Source organism: Ranitomeya imitator, chromosome 1 (genome assembly GCF_032444005.1).
Source record: "Ranitomeya imitator isolate aRanImi1 chromosome 1, aRanImi1.pri, whole genome shotgun sequence".
NCBI lineage: Eukaryota > Metazoa > Chordata > Amphibia > Anura > Dendrobatidae > Ranitomeya > Ranitomeya imitator.
Window position 1 is genome coordinate 76,035,707 of NC_091282.1, and position 19,987 is coordinate 76,055,693.

At 56.0% G+C, this 19,987-nt stretch overlaps 14 non-coding genes and 1 pseudogene across 14 annotated transcripts; all 15 read right to left on the reverse strand.

Annotated features, from left to right (window-relative positions):
- Positions 1-212: 212 nt before the first annotated feature.
- On the reverse strand, positions 213-376 carry LOC138660127 (U1 spliceosomal RNA). Its single transcript, XR_011317612.1, has one exon. It is a non-coding gene; the product is annotated as a U1 spliceosomal RNA (small nuclear RNA).
- An 813-nt stretch (positions 377-1,189) lies between these two features.
- LOC138660128 (U1 spliceosomal RNA) lies at positions 1,190-1,353 on the reverse strand. The gene has a single exon (XR_011317613.1). It is a non-coding gene; the product is annotated as a U1 spliceosomal RNA (small nuclear RNA).
- Positions 1,354-2,166: 813 nt separating this feature from the next.
- On the reverse strand, positions 2,167-2,330 carry LOC138660129 (U1 spliceosomal RNA). Its single transcript, XR_011317614.1, has one exon. It is a non-coding gene; the product is annotated as a U1 spliceosomal RNA (small nuclear RNA).
- An 813-nt stretch (positions 2,331-3,143) lies between these two features.
- Positions 3,144-3,307, reverse strand: LOC138660130 (U1 spliceosomal RNA). Its single transcript, XR_011317615.1, has one exon. It is a non-coding gene; the product is annotated as a U1 spliceosomal RNA (small nuclear RNA).
- Positions 3,308-4,120: 813 nt separating this feature from the next.
- Positions 4,121-4,284, reverse strand: LOC138660131 (U1 spliceosomal RNA). The gene has a single exon (XR_011317616.1). It is a non-coding gene; the product is annotated as a U1 spliceosomal RNA (small nuclear RNA).
- Positions 4,285-5,097: 813 nt separating this feature from the next.
- On the reverse strand, positions 5,098-5,261 carry LOC138660132 (U1 spliceosomal RNA). Its single transcript, XR_011317617.1, has one exon. It is a non-coding gene; the product is annotated as a U1 spliceosomal RNA (small nuclear RNA).
- Positions 5,262-6,074: 813 nt separating this feature from the next.
- On the reverse strand, positions 6,075-6,238 carry LOC138660134 (U1 spliceosomal RNA). Its single transcript, XR_011317618.1, has one exon. It is a non-coding gene; the product is annotated as a U1 spliceosomal RNA (small nuclear RNA).
- An 813-nt stretch (positions 6,239-7,051) lies between these two features.
- Positions 7,052-7,215, reverse strand: LOC138660336 (U1 spliceosomal RNA). The gene has a single exon (XR_011317792.1). It is a non-coding gene; the product is annotated as a U1 spliceosomal RNA (small nuclear RNA).
- Positions 7,216-8,028: 813 nt separating this feature from the next.
- LOC138660135 (U1 spliceosomal RNA) lies at positions 8,029-8,192 on the reverse strand. The gene has a single exon (XR_011317619.1). It is a non-coding gene; the product is annotated as a U1 spliceosomal RNA (small nuclear RNA).
- An 813-nt stretch (positions 8,193-9,005) lies between these two features.
- Positions 9,006-9,169, reverse strand: LOC138660136 (U1 spliceosomal RNA). The gene has a single exon (XR_011317620.1). It is a non-coding gene; the product is annotated as a U1 spliceosomal RNA (small nuclear RNA).
- An 813-nt stretch (positions 9,170-9,982) lies between these two features.
- On the reverse strand, positions 9,983-10,146 carry LOC138660137 (U1 spliceosomal RNA). The gene has a single exon (XR_011317621.1). It is a non-coding gene; the product is annotated as a U1 spliceosomal RNA (small nuclear RNA).
- Positions 10,147-10,959: 813 nt separating this feature from the next.
- Positions 10,960-11,123, reverse strand: LOC138660138 (U1 spliceosomal RNA). The gene has a single exon (XR_011317622.1). It is a non-coding gene; the product is annotated as a U1 spliceosomal RNA (small nuclear RNA).
- An 813-nt stretch (positions 11,124-11,936) lies between these two features.
- LOC138660414 (U1 spliceosomal RNA) lies at positions 11,937-12,116 on the reverse strand (annotated as a pseudogene).
- Positions 12,117-18,057: 5,941 nt separating this feature from the next.
- Positions 18,058-18,221, reverse strand: LOC138660139 (U1 spliceosomal RNA). Its single transcript, XR_011317623.1, has one exon. It is a non-coding gene; the product is annotated as a U1 spliceosomal RNA (small nuclear RNA).
- An 813-nt stretch (positions 18,222-19,034) lies between these two features.
- LOC138660140 (U1 spliceosomal RNA) lies at positions 19,035-19,198 on the reverse strand. Its single transcript, XR_011317624.1, has one exon. It is a non-coding gene; the product is annotated as a U1 spliceosomal RNA (small nuclear RNA).
- Positions 19,199-19,987: the final 789 nt, after the last annotated feature.

The window sequence follows — 19,987 nt, forward strand, 5'->3', positions numbered from 1 at the left end:
TCAAAAAGGGCCAAAGTGTCGAGCAAAGGCAACAACCTCAAACCAACCAAGAAACAATAAACAAAGCATAGCAGCGACACAGGGAAGGTGGCATCCTTCCCCCACAAGGGGGAGCCAAAGGCCACGTCTGCCCGCTGCTTGGAGCTTTTCTCCAAAGCATCGCTTCGGCTCAGCAGAGCATCTTTTGTGTTCTGTCTTTGACCATAGGAAATCAGGGGAAAGCGCGAACGCAGTCCCCCACTACCACAAATTATGCAGTCGAGTTTCCCGCATTTGGGGAAATCGCAGGGGTCAGCACACCCGGAGTGCAATGGATGAGCCTCACCCTGGGAGAACCACCTTAGTGATCATGGTATCTCCCCTGCCAGGTAAGTATGAGTTGGGGCCCGCCGGCCCGACGAGCGCCCCTCCGACGCAGCTCCCCAACATCGCGGAGTCTCGTGCCCGAAAGGGAGGGGGTGGGGGGTGGCGTTCGGCACAGACCGCACGGAGGCTCCTCGAGTGGGAGGCGCCGGTCGCTCCCGACGCGGCTGACGCCCACTCCGACCCCCCACAGGGCAGGCCGAGCTCAAGTCAAAAGCCGCCCAAGATGCACAGCAGCAGCCTGAGTCATTTGCATATAGGAGCCTCGGCTCCGCCCCAGCCTCGCGTCACGTTGCTGCGCTGGCCTGAGAACATGCTGTAGACAGCTCGAGCTCCAGCTGCCGGCACCCTCTCATGACTCACTCATCTCCGCTCAAGAGGATGCACGCTGGAGGAGGCTCAAGGGCAGGAGGAGCAAACCGCAGATAGCTGCGCACCAGCGGCCCACTCACAGCTCCAGCTCCAGCCCCAAGGCTGTGAGATGGGGATGCTGCAGGTGCCCTCCCGCGAGCATGCCCGCCTGCACCTGCAGACAAGCAGAGCAAGCCATGTCGTCACCAAGTCAACGAGATGCAAGCGACTTGCTCAATCCCCACCAGCCGGGGGTGGGGGGGTCAAAAAGGGCCAAAGTGTCGAGCAAAGGCAACAACCTCAAACCAACCAAGAAACAATAAACAAAGCATAGCAGCGACACAGGGAAGGTGGCATCCTTCCCCCACAAGGGGGAGCCAAAGGCCACGTCTGCCCGCTGCTTGGAGCTTTTCTCCAAAGCATCGCTTCGGCTCAGCAGAGCATCTTTTGTGTTCTGTCTTTGACCATAGGAAATCAGGGGAAAGCGCGAACGCAGTCCCCCACTACCACAAATTATGCAGTCGAGTTTCCCGCATTTGGGGAAATCGCAGGGGTCAGCACACCCGGAGTGCAATGGATGAGCCTCACCCTGGGAGAACCACCTTAGTGATCATGGTATCTCCCCTGCCAGGTAAGTATGAGTTGGGGCCCGCCGGCCCGACGAGCGCCCCTCCGACGCAGCTCCCCAACATCGCGGAGTCTCGTGCCCGAAAGGGAGGGGGTGGGGGGTGGCGTTCGGCACAGACCGCACGGAGGCTCCTCGAGTGGGAGGCGCCGGTCGCTCCCGACGCGGCTGACGCCCACTCCGACCCCCCACAGGGCAGGCCGAGCTCAAGTCAAAAGCCGCCCAAGATGCACAGCAGCAGCCTGAGTCATTTGCATATAGGAGCCTCGGCTCCGCCCCAGCCTCGCGTCACGTTGCTGCGCTGGCCTGAGAACATGCTGTAGACAGCTCGAGCTCCAGCTGCCGGCACCCTCTCATGACTCACTCATCTCCGCTCAAGAGGATGCACGCTGGAGGAGGCTCAAGGGCAGGAGGAGCAAACCGCAGATAGCTGCGCACCAGCGGCCCACTCACAGCTCCAGCTCCAGCCCCAAGGCTGTGAGATGGGGATGCTGCAGGTGCCCTCCCGCGAGCATGCCCGCCTGCACCTGCAGACAAGCAGAGCAAGCCATGTCGTCACCAAGTCAACGAGATGCAAGCGACTTGCTCAATCCCCACCAGCCGGGGGTGGGGGGGTCAAAAAGGGCCAAAGTGTCGAGCAAAGGCAACAACCTCAAACCAACCAAGAAACAATAAACAAAGCATAGCAGCGACACAGGGAAGGTGGCATCCTTCCCCCACAAGGGGGAGCCAAAGGCCACGTCTGCCCGCTGCTTGGAGCTTTTCTCCAAAGCATCGCTTCGGCTCAGCAGAGCATCTTTTGTGTTCTGTCTTTGACCATAGGAAATCAGGGGAAAGCGCGAACGCAGTCCCCCACTACCACAAATTATGCAGTCGAGTTTCCCGCATTTGGGGAAATCGCAGGGGTCAGCACACCCGGAGTGCAATGGATGAGCCTCACCCTGGGAGAACCACCTTAGTGATCATGGTATCTCCCCTGCCAGGTAAGTATGAGTTGGGGCCCGCCGGCCCGACGAGCGCCCCTCCGACGCAGCTCCCCAACATCGCGGAGTCTCGTGCCCGAAAGGGAGGGGGTGGGGGGTGGCGTTCGGCACAGACCGCACGGAGGCTCCTCGAGTGGGAGGCGCCGGTCGCTCCCGACGCGGCTGATGCCCACTCCGACCCCCCACAGGGCAGGCCGAGCTCAAGTCAAAAGCCGCCCAAGATGCACAGCAGCAGCCTGAGTCATTTGCATATAGGAGCCTCGGCTCCGCCCCAGCCTCGCGTCACGTTGCTGCGCTGGCCTGAGAACATGCTGTAGACAGCTCGAGCTCCAGCTGCCGGCACCCTCTCATGACTCACTCATCTCCGCTCAAGAGGATGCACGCTGGAGGAGGCTCAAGGGCAGGAGGAGCAAACCGCAGATAGCTGCGCACCAGCGGCCCACTCACAGCTCCAGCTCCAGCCCCAAGGCTGTGAGATGGGGATGCTGCAGGTGCCCTCCCGCGAGCATGCCCGCCTGCACCTGCAGACAAGCAGAGCAAGCCATGTCGTCACCAAGTCAACGAGATGCAAGCGACTTGCTCAATCCCCACCAGCCGGGGGTGGGGGGGTCAAAAAGGGCCAAAGTGTCGAGCAAAGGCAACAACCTCAAACCAACCAAGAAACAATAAACAAAGCATAGCAGCGACACAGGGAAGGTGGCATCCTTCCCCCACAAGGGGGAGCCAAAGGCCACGTCTGCCCGCTGCTTGGAGCTTTTCTCCAAAGCATCGCTTCGGCTCAGCAGAGCATCTTTTGTGTTCTGTCTTTGACCATAGGAAATCAGGGGAAAGCGCGAACGCAGTCCCCCACTACCACAAATTATGCAGTCGAGTTTCCCGCATTTGGGGAAATCGCAGGGGTCAGCACACCCGGAGTGCAATGGATGAGCCTCACCCTGGGAGAACCACCTTAGTGATCATGGTATCTCCCCTGCCAGGTAAGTATGAGTTGGGGCCCGCCGGCCCGACGAGCGCCCCTCCGACGCAGCTCCCCAACATCGCGGAGTCTCGTGCCCGAAAGGGAGGGGGTGGGGGGTGGCGTTCGGCACAGACCGCACGGAGGCTCCTCGAGTGGGAGGCGCCGGTCGCTCCCGACGCGGCTGACGCCCACTCCGACCCCCCACAGGGCAGGCCGAGCTCAAGTCAAAAGCCGCCCAAGATGCACAGCAGCAGCCTGAGTCATTTGCATATAGGAGCCTCGGCTCCGCCCCAGCCTCGCGTCACGTTGCTGCGCTGGCCTGAGAACATGCTGTAGACAGCTCGAGCTCCAGCTGCCGGCACCCTCTCATGACTCACTCATCTCCGCTCAAGAGGATGCACGCTGGAGGAGGCTCAAGGGCAGGAGGAGCAAACCGCAGATAGCTGCGCACCAGCGGCCCACTCACAGCTCCAGCTCCAGCCCCAAGGCTGTGAGATGGGGATGCTGCAGGTGCCCTCCCGCGAGCATGCCCGCCTGCACCTGCAGACAAGCAGAGCAAGCCATGTCGTCACCAAGTCAACGAGATGCAAGCGACTTGCTCAATCCCCACCAGCCGGGGGTGGGGGGGTCAAAAAGGGCCAAAGTGTCGAGCAAAGGCAACAACCTCAAACCAACCAAGAAACAATAAACAAAGCATAGCAGCGACACAGGGAAGGTGGCATCCTTCCCCCACAAGGGGGAGCCAAAGGCCACGTCTGCCCGCTGCTTGGAGCTTTTCTCCAAAGCATCGCTTCGGCTCAGCAGAGCATCTTTTGTGTTCTGTCTTTGACCATAGGAAATCAGGGGAAAGCGCGAACGCAGTCCCCCACTACCACAAATTATGCAGTCGAGTTTCCCGCATTTGGGGAAATCGCAGGGGTCAGCACACCCGGAGTGCAATGGATGAGCCTCACCCTGGGAGAACCACCTTAGTGATCATGGTATCTCCCCTGCCAGGTAAGTATGAGTTGGGGCCCGCCGGCCCGACGAGCGCCCCTCCGACGCAGCTCCCCAACATCGCGGAGTCTCGTGCCCGAAAGGGAGGGGGTGGGGGGTGGCGTTCGGCACAGACCGCACGGAGGCTCCTCGAGTGGGAGGCGCCGGTCGCTCCCGACGCGGCTGACGCCCACTCCGACCCCCCACAGGGCAGGCCGAGCTCAAGTCAAAAGCCGCCCAAGATGCACAGCAGCAGCCTGAGTCATTTGCATATAGGAGCCTCGGCTCCGCCCCAGCCTCGCGTCACGTTGCTGCGCTGGCCTGAGAACATGCTGTAGACAGCTCGAGCTCCAGCTGCCGGCACCCTCTCATGACTCACTCATCTCCGCTCAAGAGGATGCACGCTGGAGGAGGCTCAAGGGCAGGAGGAGCAAACCGCAGATAGCTGCGCACCAGCGGCCCACTCACAGCTCCAGCTCCAGCCCCAAGGCTGTGAGATGGGGATGCTGCAGGTGCCCTCCCGCGAGCATGCCCGCCTGCACCTGCAGACAAGCAGAGCAAGCCATGTCGTCACCAAGTCAACGAGATGCAAGCGACTTGCTCAATCCCCACCAGCCGGGGGTGGGGGGGTCAAAAAGGGCCAAAGTGTCGAGCAAAGGCAACAACCTCAAACCAACCAAGAAACAATAAACAAAGCATAGCAGCGACACAGGGAAGGTGGCATCCTTCCCCCACAAGGGGGAGCCAAAGGCCACGTCTGCCCGCTGCTTGGAGCTTTTCTCCAAAGCATCGCTTCGGCTCAGCAGAGCATCTTTTGTGTTCTGTCTTTGACCATAGGAAATCAGGGGAAAGCGCGAACGCAGTCCCCCACTACCACAAATTATGCAGTCGAGTTTCCCGCATTTGGGGAAATCGCAGGGGTCAGCACACCCGGAGTGCAATGGATGAGCCTCACCCTGGGAGAACCACCTTAGTGATCATGGTATCTCCCCTGCCAGGTAAGTATGAGTTGGGGCCCGCCGGCCCGACGAGCGCCCCTCCGACGCAGCTCCCCAACATCGCGGAGTCTCGTGCCCGAAAGGGAGGGGGTGGGGGGTGGCGTTCGGCACAGACCGCACGGAGGCTCCTCGAGTGGGAGGCGCCGGTCGCTCCCGACGCGGCTGACGCCCACTCCGACCCCCCACAGGGCAGGCCGAGCTCAAGTCAAAAGCCGCCCAAGATGCACAGCAGCAGCCTGAGTCATTTGCATATAGGAGCCTCGGCTCCGCCCCAGCCTCGCGTCACGTTGCTGCGCTGGCCTGAGAACATGCTGTAGACAGCTCGAGCTCCAGCTGCCGGCACCCTCTCATGACTCACTCATCTCCGCTCAAGAGGATGCACGCTGGAGGAGGCTCAAGGGCAGGAGGAGCAAACCGCAGATAGCTGCGCACCAGCGGCCCACTCACAGCTCCAGCTCCAGCCCCAAGGCTGTGAGATGGGGATGCTGCAGGTGCCCTCCCGCGAGCATGCCCGCCTGCACCTGCAGACAAGCAGAGCAAGCCATGTCGTCACCAAGTCAACGAGATGCAAGCGACTTGCTCAATCCCCACCAGCCGGGGGTGGGGGGGTCAAAAAGGGCCAAAGTGTCGAGCAAAGGCAACAACCTCAAACCAACCAAGAAACAATAAACAAAGCATAGCAGCGACACAGGGAAGGTGGCATCCTTCCCCCACAAGGGGGAGCCAAAGGCCACGTCTGCCCGCTGCTTGGAGCTTTTCTCCAAAGCATCGCTTCGGCTCAGCAGAGCATCTTTTGTGTTCTGTCTTTGACCATAGGAAATCAGGGGAAAGCGCGAACGCAGTCCCCCACTACCACAAATTATGCAGTCGAGTTTCCCGCATTTGGGGAAATCGCAGGGGTCAGCACACCCGGAGTGCAATGGATGAGCCTCACCCTGGGAGAACCACCTTAGTGATCATGGTATCTCCCCTGCCAGGTAAGTATGAGTTGGGGCCCGCCGGCCCGACGAGCGCCCCTCCGACGCAGCTCCCCAACATCGCGGAGTCTCGTGCCCGAAAGGGAGGGGGTGGGGGGTGGCGTTCGGCACAGACCGCACGGAGGCTCCTCGAGTGGGAGGCGCCGGTCGCTCCCGACGCGGCTGACGCCCACTCCGACCCCCCACAGGGCAGGCCGAGCTCAAGTCAAAAGCCGCCCAAGATGCACAGCAGCAGCCTGAGTCATTTGCATATAGGAGCCTCGGCTCCGCCCCAGCCTCGCGTCACGTTGCTGCGCTGGCCTGAGAACATGCTGTAGACAGCTCGAGCTCCAGCTGCCGGCACCCTCTCATGACTCACTCATCTCCGCTCAAGAGGATGCACGCTGGAGGAGGCTCAAGGGCAGGAGGAGCAAACCGCAGATAGCTGCGCACCAGCGGCCCACTCACAGCTCCAGCTCCAGCCCCAAGGCTGTGAGATGGGGATGCTGCAGGTGCCCTCCCGCGAGCATGCCCGCCTGCACCTGCAGACAAGCAGAGCAAGCCATGTCGTCACCAAGTCAACGAGATGCAAGCGACTTGCTCAATCCCCACCAGCCGGGGGTGGGGGGGTCAAAAAGGGCCAAAGTGTCGAGCAAAGGCAACAACCTCAAACCAACCAAGAAACAATAAACAAAGCATAGCAGCGACACAGGGAAGGTGGCATCCTTCCCCCACAAGGGGGAGCCAAAGGCCACGTCTGCCCGCTGCTTGGAGCTTTTCTCCAAAGCATCGCTTCGGCTCAGCAGAGCATCTTTTGTGTTCTGTCTTTGACCATAGGAAATCAGGGGAAAGCGCGAACGCAGTCCCCCACGACCACAAATTATGCAGTCGAGTTTCCCGCATTTGGGGAAATCGCAGGGGTCAGCACACCCGGAGTGCAATGGATGAGCCTCACCCTGGGAGAACCACCTTAGTGATCATGGTATCTCCCCTGCCAGGTAAGTATGAGTTGGGGCCCGCCGGCCCGACGAGCGCCCCTCCGACGCAGCTCCCCAACATCGCGGAGTCTCGTGCCCGAAAGGGAGGGGGTGGGGGGTGGCGTTCGGCACAGACCGCACGGAGGCTCCTCGAGTGGGAGGCGCCGGTCGCTCCCGACGCGGCTGACGCCCACTCCGACCCCCCACAGGGCAGGCCGAGCTCAAGTCAAAAGCCGCCCAAGATGCACAGCAGCAGCCTGAGTCATTTGCATATAGGAGCCTCGGCTCCGCCCCAGCCTCGCGTCACGTTGCTGCGCTGGCCTGAGAACATGCTGTAGACAGCTCGAGCTCCAGCTGCCGGCACCCTCTCATGACTCACTCATCTCCGCTCAAGAGGATGCACGCTGGAGGAGGCTCAAGGGCAGGAGGAGCAAACCGCAGATAGCTGCGCACCAGCGGCCCACTCACAGCTCCAGCTCCAGCCCCAAGGCTGTGAGATGGGGATGCTGCAGGTGCCCTCCCGCGAGCATGCCCGCCTGCACCTGCAGACAAGCAGAGCAAGCCATGTCGTCACCAAGTCAACGAGATGCAAGCGACTTGCTCAATCCCCACCAGCCGGGGGTGGGGGGGTCAAAAAGGGCCAAAGTGTCGAGCAAAGGCAACAACCTCAAACCAACCAAGAAACAATAAACAAAGCATAGCAGCGACACAGGGAAGGTGGCATCCTTCCCCCACAAGGGGGAGCCAAAGGCCACGTCTGCCCGCTGCTTGGAGCTTTTCTCCAAAGCATCGCTTCGGCTCAGCAGAGCATCTTTTGTGTTCTGTCTTTGACCATAGGAAATCAGGGGAAAGCGCGAACGCAGTCCCCCACTACCACAAATTATGCAGTCGAGTTTCCCGCATTTGGGGAAATCGCAGGGGTCAGCACACCCGGAGTGCAATGGATGAGCCTCACCCTGGGAGAACCACCTTAGTGATCATGGTATCTCCCCTGCCAGGTAAGTATGAGTTGGGGCCCGCCGGCCCGACGAGCGCCCCTCCGACGCAGCTCCCCAACATCGCGGAGTCTCGTGCCCGAAAGGGAGGGGGTGGGGGGTGGCGTTCGGCACAGACCGCACGGAGGCTCCTCGAGTGGGAGGCACCGGTCGCTCCCGACGCGGCTGACGCCCACTCCGACCCCCCACAGGGCAGGCCGAGCTCAAGTCAAAAGCCGCCCAAGATGCACAGCAGCAGCCTGAGTCATTTGCATATAGGAGCCTCGGCTCCGCCCCAGCCTCGCGTCACGTTGCTGCGCTGGCCTGAGAACATGCTGTAGACAGCTCGAGCTCCAGCTGCCGGCACCCTCTCATGACTCACTCATCTCCGCTCAAGAGGATGCACGCTGGAGGAGGCTCAAGGGCAGGAGGAGCAAACCGCAGATAGCTGCGCACCAGCGGCCCACTCACAGCTCCAGCTCCAGCCCCAAGGCTGTGAGATGGGGATGCTGCAGGTGCCCTCCCGCGAGCATGCCCGCCTGCACCTGCAGACAAGCAGAGCAAGCCATGTCGTCACCAAGTCAACGAGATGCAAGCGACTTGCTCAATCCCCACCAGCCGGGGGTGGGGGGGTCAAAAAGGGCCAAAGTGTCGAGCAAAGGCAACAACCTCAAACCAACCAAGAAACAATAAACAAAGCATAGCAGCGACACAGGGAAGGTGGCATCCTTCCCCCACAAGGGGGAGCCAAAGGCCACGTCTGCCCGCTGCTTGGAGCTTTTCTCCAAAGCATCGCTTCGGCTCAGCAGAGCATCTTTTGTGTTCTGTCTTTGACCATAGGAAATCAGGGGAAAGCGCGAACGCAGTCCCCCACTACCACAAATTATGCAGTCGAGTTTCCCGCATTTGGGGAAATCGCAGGGGTCAGCACACCCGGAGTGCAATGGATGAGCCTCACCCTGGGAGAACCACCTTAGTGATCATGGTATCTCCCCTGCCAGGTAAGTATGAGTTGGGGCCCGCCGCCCCAACGAGCGCCCCTCCGACGCAGCTCCCCAACATCGCGGAGTCTCGTGCCCGAAAGGGAGGGGGTGGGGGGTGGCGTTCGGCACAGACCGCACGGAGGCTCCTCGAGTGGGAGGCGCCGGTCGCTCCCGACGCGGCTGACGCCCACTCCGACCCCCCACAGGGCAGGCCGAGCTCAAGTCAAAAGCCGCCCAAGATGCACAGCAGCAGCCTGAGTCATTTGCATATAGGAGCCTCGGCTCCGCCCCAGCCTCGCGTCACGTTGCTGCGCTGGCCTGAGAACATGCTGTAGACAGCTCGAGCTCCAGCTGCCGGCACCCTCTCATGACTCACTCATCTCCGCTCAAGAGGATGCACGCTGGAGGAGGCTCAAGGGCAGGAGGAGCAAACCGCAGATAGCTGCGCACCAGCGGCCCACTCACAGCTCCAGCTCCAGCCCCAAGGCTGTGAGATGGGGATGCTGCAGGTGCCCTCCCGCGAGCATGCCCGCCTGCACCTGCAGACAAGCAGAGCAAGCCATGTCGTCACCAAGTCAACGAGATGCAAGCGACTTGCTCAATCCCCACCAGCCGGGGGTGGGGGGGTCAAAAAGGGCCAAAGTGTCGAGCAAAGGCAACAACCTCAAACCAACCAAGAAACAATAAACAAAGCATAGCAGCGACACAGGGAAGGTGGCATCCTTCCCCCACAAGGGGGAGCCAAAGGCCACGTCTGCCCGCTGCTTGGAGCTTTTCTCCAAAGCATCGCTTCGGCTCAGCAGAGCATCTTTTGTGTTCTGTCTTTGACCATAGGAAATCAGGGGAAAGCGCGAACGCAGTCCCCCACTACCACAAATTATGCAGTCGAGTTTCCCGCATTTGGGGAAATCGCAGGGGTCAGCACACCCGGAGTGCAATGGATGAGCCTCACCCTGGGAGAACCACCTTAGTGATCATGGTATCTCCCCTGCCAGGTAAGTATGAGTTGGGGCCCGCCGGCCCGACGAGCGCCCCTCCGACGCAGCTCCCCAACATCGCGGAGTCTCGTGCCCGAAAGGGAGGGGGTGGGGGGTGGCGTTCGGCACAGACCGCACGGAGGCTCCTCGAGTGGGAGGCGCCGGTCGCTCCCGACGCGGCTGACGCCCACTCCGACCCCCCACAGGGCAGGCCGAGCTCAAGTCAAAAGCCGCCCAAGATGCACAGCAGCAGCCTGAGTCATTTGCATATAGGAGCCTCGGCTCCGCCCCAGCCTCGCGTCACGTTGCTGCGCTGGCCTGAGAACATGCTGTAGACAGCTCGAGCTCCAGCTGCCGGCACCCTCTCATGACTCACTCATCTCCGCTCAAGAGGATGCACGCTGGAGGAGGCTCAAGGGCAGGAGGAGCAAACCGCAGATAGCTGCGCACCAGCGGCCCACTCACAGCTCCAGCTCCAGCCCCAAGGCTGTGAGATGGGGATGCTGCAGGTGCCCTCCCGCGAGCATGCCCGCCTGCACCTGCAGACAAGCAGAGCAAGCCATGTCGTCACCAAGTCAACGAGATGCAAGCGACTTGCTCAATCCCCACCAGCCGGGGGTGGGGGGGTCAAAAAGGGCCAAAGTGTCGAGCAAAGGCAACAACCTCAAACCAACCAAGAAACAATAAACAAAGCATAGCAGCGACACAGGGAAGGTGGCATCCTTCCCCCACAAGGGGGAGCCAAAGGCCACGTCTGCCCGCTGCTTGGAGCTTTTCTCCAAAGCATCGCTTCGGCTCAGCAGAGCATCTTTTGTGTTCTGTCTTTGACCATAGGAAATCAGGGGAAAGCGCGAACGCAGTCCCCCACTACCACAAATTATGCAGTCGAGTTTCCCGCATTTGGGGAAATCGCAGGGGTCAGCACACCCGGAGTGCAATGGATGAGCCTCACCCTGGGAGAACCACCTTAGTGATCATGGTATCTCCCCTGCCAGGTAAGTATGAGTTGGGGCCCGCCGCCCCAACGAGCGCCCCTCCGACGCAGCTCCCCAACATCGCGGAGTCTCGTGCCCGAAAGGGAGGGGGTGGGGGGTGGCGTTCGGCACAGACCGCACGGAGGCTCCTCGAGTGGGAGGCGCCGGTCGCTCCCGACGCGGCTGACGCCCACTCCGACCCCCCACAGGGCAGGCCGAGCTCAAGTCAAAAGCCGCCCAAGATGCACAGCAGCAGCCTGAGTCATTTGCATATAGGAGCCTCGGCTCCGCCCCAGCCTCGCGTCACGTTGCTGCGCTGGCCTGAGAACATGCTGTAGACAGCTCGAGCTCCAGCTGCCGGCACCCTCTCATGACTCACTCATCTCCGCTCAAGAGGATGCACGCTGGAGGAGGCTCAAGGGCAGGAGGAGCAAACCGCAGATAGCTGCGCACCAGCGGCCCACTCACAGCTCCAGCTCCAGCCCCAAGGCTGTGAGATGGGGATGCTGCAGGTGCCCTCCCGCGAGCATGCCCGCCTGCACCTGCAGACAAGCAGAGCAAGCCATGTCGTCACCAAGTCAACGAGATGCAAGCGACTTGCTCAATCCCCACCAGCCGGGGGTGGGGGGGTCAAAAAGGGCCAAAGTGTCGAGCAAAGGCAACAACCTCAAACCAACCAAGAAACAATAAACAAAGCATAGCAGCGACACAGGGAAGGTGGCATCCTTCCCCCACAAGGGGGAGCCAAAGGCCACGTCTGCCCGCTGCTTGGAGCTTTTCTCCAAAGCATCGCTTCGGCTCAGCAGAGCATCTTTTGTGTTCTGTCTTTGACCATAGGAAATCAGGGGAAAGCGCGAACGCAGTCCCCCACTACCACAAATTATGCAGTCGAGTTTCCCGCATTTGGGGAAATCGCAGGGGTCAGCACACCCGGAGTGCAATGGATGAGCCTCACCCTGGGAGAACCTTTTTCCTCAGATTGGAACTCTCATTAACGCATGCATCATCTGCTCGTTCAATTAACAAGTTTACTGATCATCATATGGAAAAATCTCCCATAAACAAAAAAAACAATCCCGATCACCAAAAAATAATCAAAATCCTACCTACAGTAATCATTCCACTGTGAGTACTTCCAAAGTGTTTCTGCTGTTGTTTCACCGAGTCTTTTCTTATCTAATAGATAAACATAAAACAACCTGGCAAGAAAAATGTTCTTACAGTCCATTGGAGAGAGACACACCTTTTTAAAAATAACCAGGTTCCGTGAATCCCACAAAACTTCCTTATATATGGCAAAAATAATCCAACTCATCCGTCTCCTTTCCAAGTGATTGAAATCTTGACCTGTTAACATCCTTCTAAAATCAAAGCAATGGAACCCAACAAGAGCAATAAAAAAACGGGATAAAAGGGTAAAAACTTTTTTTGCAAAAGGACAGTCCCAAAAAATGTGCTGAATTGTCTCTGGATCCTTACATCCCTCCCTTGGACAAAATTCTTGAACCCGTATCCCTCTTCTATTCAAAAAAGCTCGTGTTGGCAAACATCCTTGTAATGCCATCCAAGTTACGTCCTTTTGCCGATTGCTGATTCCTATAACAAAAAACAGCTTCCAGACTTGCCTTGATTGCGCAGTATTGCAGGATGGCACATCACATAAAAATTCTCTCTCCTTTAATCTCTTAACAATCTCTCTTTTATCAGGTCTATCTGTGGGGCTTAAACCAATTTGATCATAGAAGGACTTAAGTACTACATAAAAAGACGGAACCACAAACGCGACCGGCTTCCTCAAATCCTTCTCACACCAGCTCCATTTCTGAAACAGCCATCCTGCCAAAAACCTGCACATGTCTGCAGCCTTACTTTTACTCTGGGAAAGTCTATAAATATTCAACAAATAGTGCATCTTTAAAAACCTTTCCATATTTGGAAAGCCACAGCCCCCCATTTCCACAGAAAGCATCACTTTTCCTCTCCTTAATTTTTCCATCTTTGACCCCCAAAAAAAGGTAAACAGTTTCCTTGTAACTCTCTTAGTCCATAAACTCGCAGGCGGAAATATCAGAGCAGTATATAGCAGTAATGGAAGGATCACTGACTTCACGATAAGTACCTTCCCTCTCAGAGACAAGTTCCTTAATTTCCAATAATTCAGTTTCTGTTCTGTTTTATTTTCCAGGATCCTCAGACTCTTCTTCCCTTTAAGATCCTTTTCAAAGATAACACCGAGGACCTCTATCTCTTCTTTTCTTTCTACTCCCACCACACTAACATCCACCTGCCTTCCAAAGTTGCAAAACTGACACTTACTCCAATTTACAGCCATTCCAGCCACACAACAAAAAATTCTTACATGAAGATTTATCCTATTAAGCTCAGCTTGCGAACCACAAATAAAAGCAATGTCATCCATGTAACTTAATGATTTCACAGGACCCCCCATTCCTCCAGGGACAAAGGCACCATCCACACACTTATCGACTTGCACACTTTTTAAAAGAGCTTCTACTACGCAAATAAAAAGAATAGGAGACAAAGGGCACCCTTGCCTAACGCCAGATAGAATATTAAAACTAGAACTCACGTGACCATTAATTAAGAGCTGACTACTAACTCCACAATAAAAAGACTTAATAATGTTCAATAATTTAGTGGGGATCCCAAGGTGTCTAAGTGCAGCAAACAAAAATCTATGTGAAACTTTATCAAAAGCTTTTTCCAGGTCAACTGACTGTACAAGAAGGGGGTTCTTATTAAAATTAGCGTAATAAATTAAGTCCCTTAAAAGCAACAAGTTGTCCGATATTCTCCTACCTGGCACTGCACATGCTTGGTATTCACCCACCATGTCCATTATTACTTCACTCAATCTACTTGCCACAATTTTGGAAATAATCTTGTAATCACAATTGAGCAAAGTTATTGGTCTCCAGTTTTTAATTTCTCTCACATCACCCTTCTTATGTATCAAAGTGACGATCCCTCTACGCATAGAGTCAGACAGAACCGCATGAGTAAAAACATATTCCACCACCCGATAAAATTCCACACCTAAAATGTCCCAAAATACTACATAAAATTCCACAGGAAGGCCATCACAGCCAGGTGTCTTCCCTTTCGCCAGTCCATCCACAGCACGCCTCACTTCATCCTTTTTGAGCCCATCACTTAGAAAAGACACCTTTTCTTCAGGAATATTATCAGTCAAAATATTACAATAATCATTGATTTCTGCATCACTGGCTCTGCTGTCATTCGAAAAAAGGGTTTTATAAAAAGAATGAATACCATTAATCATTTCCTCCCCAGACTTCTCACCTGCAGGAGTAAAAACAGACTTAAAAACCCCTTTAGGCTTAAAACATTTCTTAAAAAAATATCTTGTACATTGCTCATCTTCTTCCATGTGCTGTATTTTTGCTTTAAAGACAATAGATTTCCCTTTTTCAATTAGTGTTTTTTTAAAATCCTCCTTCAAATCAGCAATCTCATTATCCACCTCCATCCCAGCTCTTTTAAACTTATAAAGCGCTTCCATCTTAGAAATTATTGCTTCCTCTTGATCTCTTTTGGCTTTTGCTCTTTTAAAACACACCCCTTTAAAATAATATGCAAATTTCTCCTTTGCCCAATCCCACCATTCCAGCAGATTTTTAAAACGGTGCTGTTCAGACACACAGAATGTAAACACGTTTTTAAAACCACTTCTCACCTCCTCTTCTTCCAGCAGGCTTACATTTAGCTTCCAGAGCCCCTTGCCAAAAGCAAGGGACTCAACAATACACAGATCCACCATTACCATCTTATGATCAGAAAAAGTGTTTGTCACATGATTACATTTGGTAACTTTGATCCCTTCAGACACAAACACATAATCGATCCGGGAACTACAACGCCCACTGTCCGCCACAAATGTAAACTTGTTTTCATTCGGCCGAACCATCAAACCCACATCCGTGTAGCGTAAATCCTGCACCACTTGATTCAACATATTGGAAGTCACATCCGTCCTGAATTCCGCAGAGCTCTTACGATCATTTGCAGATCTAATGCAATTAAAATCACCTGCTATTATAGAAAAATCTCTACCTGGCAGAAACCACTTTACCGACTCCAAAAAGGACACCCGTGCTTTCTTGTCCGCAGGGGCATAAATATTAAAAACCCTTACCCGGTGACCTAAGAAATCTAATAACAAAAACAAACATCTTCCAGGTATGATAATTTTAAACTGTAATACTTTTAAATTATTATTTTTCAATAGTATGCCAACCCCCTCATTTTTATTGTCTGTACAAGGAGACCAAAAAGACTGCCCCCTGCTCCATTCACTTGCATGCGGTGAGGCTTTTATTGCACATTCTTGTAGACATATAATGTCAGCATTCACCCTCTCCATATAATCTAATATACCTGCTCTCCTGATAGAAGAACTGATCCCTCGCACATTCAGGGAAGCAACACATAAACTCATCATGGCAAAAAAAATTATTTTCCACCATACATTCTCCATCATGATTCAGAGAAAGGAGTATTCCTACTATCCACCTTTCTACATATATCAGGCGACTCAGGATCCGAGCCCCTGTTAGAAACACCTGGCCTTGGAGAGACAGGATCTCCCTGCCCACCAGACCAACACCCCTCCATTCTACTCTTTTTAGTGAGCGAGGAAGCTATTTCCTCATCCTCTTCCTCATCCTCCCCATCATCATCATCATCATCATCACCATCCTCAAAAACACTTTCATCACTACTACTAGTCCCCCCATCCCTCTGCCCAGGAGTGAGCGTCCGATCTGAATCCTCCTCCTCCTCCTCCTCCTGAAACTCCATTCCTTCCCCATCTCCCTCCCCCACTACAGGGTCCACACATACGCCTGCATTAGCATATGCAAATTCACCACCAAGGCCCTGTCCTTCAGACACAGTCTCCATTGCATTCTTGGCCTCGCCCAGATCAACTATAGGAGAGCTCTGAAAATCTTTTCCCCCTTCCTGGCCCCGCCCTCCATCCTCCATCTTAGATCCAGCATGGCTCACTTTACTTCCACCATTTTGTTTCTGACTTCTTTGCTCTTTAGCTGCATTTGAAACTATCACACCAGCACGATGCTCAGGTTTGCCTTTTCCACCAAACTCACTTTTCTCATTCTTAGCGCTTTCATGCTCACCACTCTTACCATCACTCTTATTTCCCCAGTGACCACTAGTTGCCTCCGCATAGGACTTAGGAATCTGAGTCCACAATCTACATTTCCTGGCAAAGTGACCTTCCAACCCACACAAATCACACACCTTTGCCTCAGGGCAACTATCCACCATGTGGCCGGGCTTCCCACAATTCTTACAAACAATTCCTTGCACCGGGCATTCTTTCTGCACATGTCCGTACATATGACACTTTCTACAATATTCAATTTGTCCAGTGTAGAAACAAAAACCCCTCTCCCCCCCAATTGAAAATTGTGCAGGAATGCTCAGAGCCCCCCCAATGGCTGTTGCATCAGGAATTAATTTCACCAAGTATCTTCTTTTGCCATTATAATAGTTATGCCTATTTTTCATCTTCCCCAGGAATTTGACTTCATAACAGTATCTTCTCAAAAAATGGGTTACGGTATCATCTGGAACCTTGGGATTATACATATGTACCACAACATACTTGTAAGTCTGTTGAAAAAGGGGCTCCACAACAATAAACTCCAGGCATTCCACTTCTTTCTTCTCCTTCATCCGCACCAGCTCCATGTAGACTTTCTGACATATACCCAAGGAAACAAACGTGATATCATAAATTCCCTGCTTTTGAAAATCCTGCAGTGCCAATACATCTGTTACCTTAAGGCTTCTTATGTTCTTCAAGACATCCATGCAAATTTGGTCCAGGCCAATTTCTTCCTCATGTCCAGACAGGACTTGTAGACGGACAGAGTCCTCTAATCCACGTGCCTTCTCCACCATTTTCGTAGCAGATAAACACAGTCGCCACTCTATCGCACACCAGGGCCCCACAAGGGGAACCCCGATCGCAACCGCCAACCAACAAGAAACAGAAGTAGTCTCCCACCACTGCTGCCCGTCAGAAGGCTGAGAAGCAATACTCACCCAGAGAGAATGGTATCTCCCCTGCCAGGTAAGTATGAGTTGGGGCCCGCCGGCCCGACGAGCGCCCCTCCGACGCAGCTCCCCAACATCGCGGAGTCTCGTGCCCGAAAGGGAGGGGGTGGGGGGTGGCGTTCGGCACAGACCGCACGGAGGCTCCTCGAGTGGGAGGCGCCGGTCGCTCCCGACGCGGCTGACGCCCACTCCGACCCCCCACAGGGCAGGCCGAGCTCAAGTCAAAAGCCGCCCAAGATGCACAGCAGCAGCCTGAGTCATTTGCATATAGGAGCCTCGGCTCCGCCCCAGCCTCGCGTCACGTTGCTGCGCTGGCCTGAGAACATGCTGTAGACAGCTCGAGCTCCAGCTGCCGGCACCCTCTCATGACTCACTCATCTCCGCTCAAGAGGATGCACGCTGGAGGAGGCTCAAGGGCAGGAGGAGCAAACCGCAGATAGCTGCGCACCAGCGGCCCACTCACAGCTCCAGCTCCAGCCCCAAGGCTGTGAGATGGGGATGCTGCAGGTGCCCTCCCGCGAGCATGCCCGCCTGCACCTGCAGACAAGCAGAGCAAGCCATGTCGTCACCAAGTCAACGAGATGCAAGCGACTTGCTCAATCCCCACCAGCCGGGGGTGGGGGGGTCAAAAAGGGCCAAAGTGTCGAGCAAAGGCAACAACCTCAAACCAACCAAGAAACAATAAACAAAGCATAGCAGCGACACAGGGAAGGTGGCATCCTTCCCCCACAAGGGGGAGCCAAAGGCCACGTCTGCCCGCTGCTTGGAGCTTTTCTCCAAAGCATCGCTTCGGCTCAGCAGAGCATCTTTTGTGTTCTGTCTTTGACCATAGGAAATCAGGGGAAAGCGCGAACGCAGTCCCCCACTACCACAAATTATGCAGTCGAGTTTCCCGCATTTGGGGAAATCGCAGGGGTCAGCACACCCGGAGTGCAATGGATGAGCCTCACCCTGGGAGAACCACCTTAGTGATCATGGTATCTCCCCTGCCAGGTAAGTATGAGTTGGGGCCCGCCGGCCCGACGAGCGCCCCTCCGACGCAGCTCCCCAACATCGCGGAGTCTCGTGCCCGAAAGGGAGGGGGTGGGGGGTGGCGTTCGGCACAGACCGCACGGAGGCTCCTCGAGTGGGAGGCGCCGGTCGCTCCCGACGCGGCTGACGCCCACTCCGACCCCCCACAGGGCAGGCCGAGCTCAAGTCAAAAGCCGCCCAAGATGCACAGCAGCAGCCTGAGTCATTTGCATATAGGAGCCTCGGCTCCGCCCCAGCCTCGCGTCACGTTGCTGCGCTGGCCTGAGAACATGCTGTAGACAGCTCGAGCTCCAGCTGCCGGCACCCTCTCATGACTCACTCATCTCCGCTCAAGAGGATGCACGCTGGAGGAGGCTCAAGGGCAGGAGGAGCAAACCGCAGATAGCTGCGCACCAGCGGCCCACTCACAGCTCCAGCTCCAGCCCCAAGGCTGTGAGATGGGGATGCTGCAGGTGCCCTCCCGCGAGCATGCCCGCCTGCACCTGCAGACAAGCAGAGCAAGCCATGTCGTCACCAAGTCAACGAGATGCAAGCGACTTGCTCAATCCCCACCAGCCGGGGGTGGGGGGGTCAAAAAGGGCCAAAGTGTCGAGCAAAGGCAACAACCTCAAACCAACCAAGAAACAATAAACAAAGCATAGCAGCGACACAGGGAAGGTGGCATCCTTCCCCCACAAGGGGGAGCCAAAGGCCACGTCTGCCCGCTGCTTGGAGCTTTTCTCCAAAGCATCGCTTCGGCTCAGCAGAGCATCTTTTGTGTTCTGTCTTTGACCATAGGAAATCAGGGGAAAGCGCGAACGCAGTCCCCCACTACCACAAATTATGCAGTCGAGTTTCCCGCATTTGGGGAAATCGCAGGGGTCAGCACACCCGGAGTGCAATGGATGAGCCTCACCCTGGGAGAACCACCTTAGTGATCATGGTATCTCCCCTGCCAGGTAAGTATGAGTTGGGGCCCGCCGGCCCGACGAGCGCCCCTCCGACGCAGCTCCCCAACATCGCGGAGTCTCGTGCCCGAAAGGGAGGGGGTGGGGGGTGGCGTTCGGCACAGACCGCACGGAGGCTCCTCGAGTGGGAGGCGCCGGTCGCTCCCGACGCGGCTGACGCCCACTCCGACCCCCCACAGGGCAGGCCGAGCTCAAGTCAAAAGCCGCCCAAGATGCACAGCAGCAGCCTGAGTCATTTGCATATAGGAGCCTCGGCTCCGCCCCAGCCTCGCGTCACGTTGCTGCGCTGGCCTGAGAACATGCTGTAGACAGCTCGAGCTCCAGCTGCCGGCACCCTCTCATGACTCACTCATCTCCGCTCAAGAGGATGCACGCTGGAGGAGGCTCAAGGGCAGGAGGAGCAAACCGCAGATAGCTGCGCACCAGCGGCCCACTCACAGCTCCAGCTCCAGCCCCAAGGCTGTGAGATGGGGATGCTGCAGGTGCCCTCCCGCGAGCATGCCCGCCTGCACCTGCAGACAAGCAGAGCAAGCCATGTCGTCACCAAGTCAACGAGATGCAAGCGACTTGCTCAATCCCCACCAGCCGGGGGTGGGGGGGTCAAAAAGGGCCAAAGTGTCGAGCAAAGGCAACAACCTCAAACCAACCAAGAAACAATAAACAAAGCATAGCAGCGACACAGGGAAGGTGGCATCCTTCCCCCACAAGGGGGAGCCAAAGGCCACGTCTGCCCGCTGCTTGGAGCTTTTCTCCAAAGCATCGCTTCGGCTCAGCAGAGCATCTTTTGT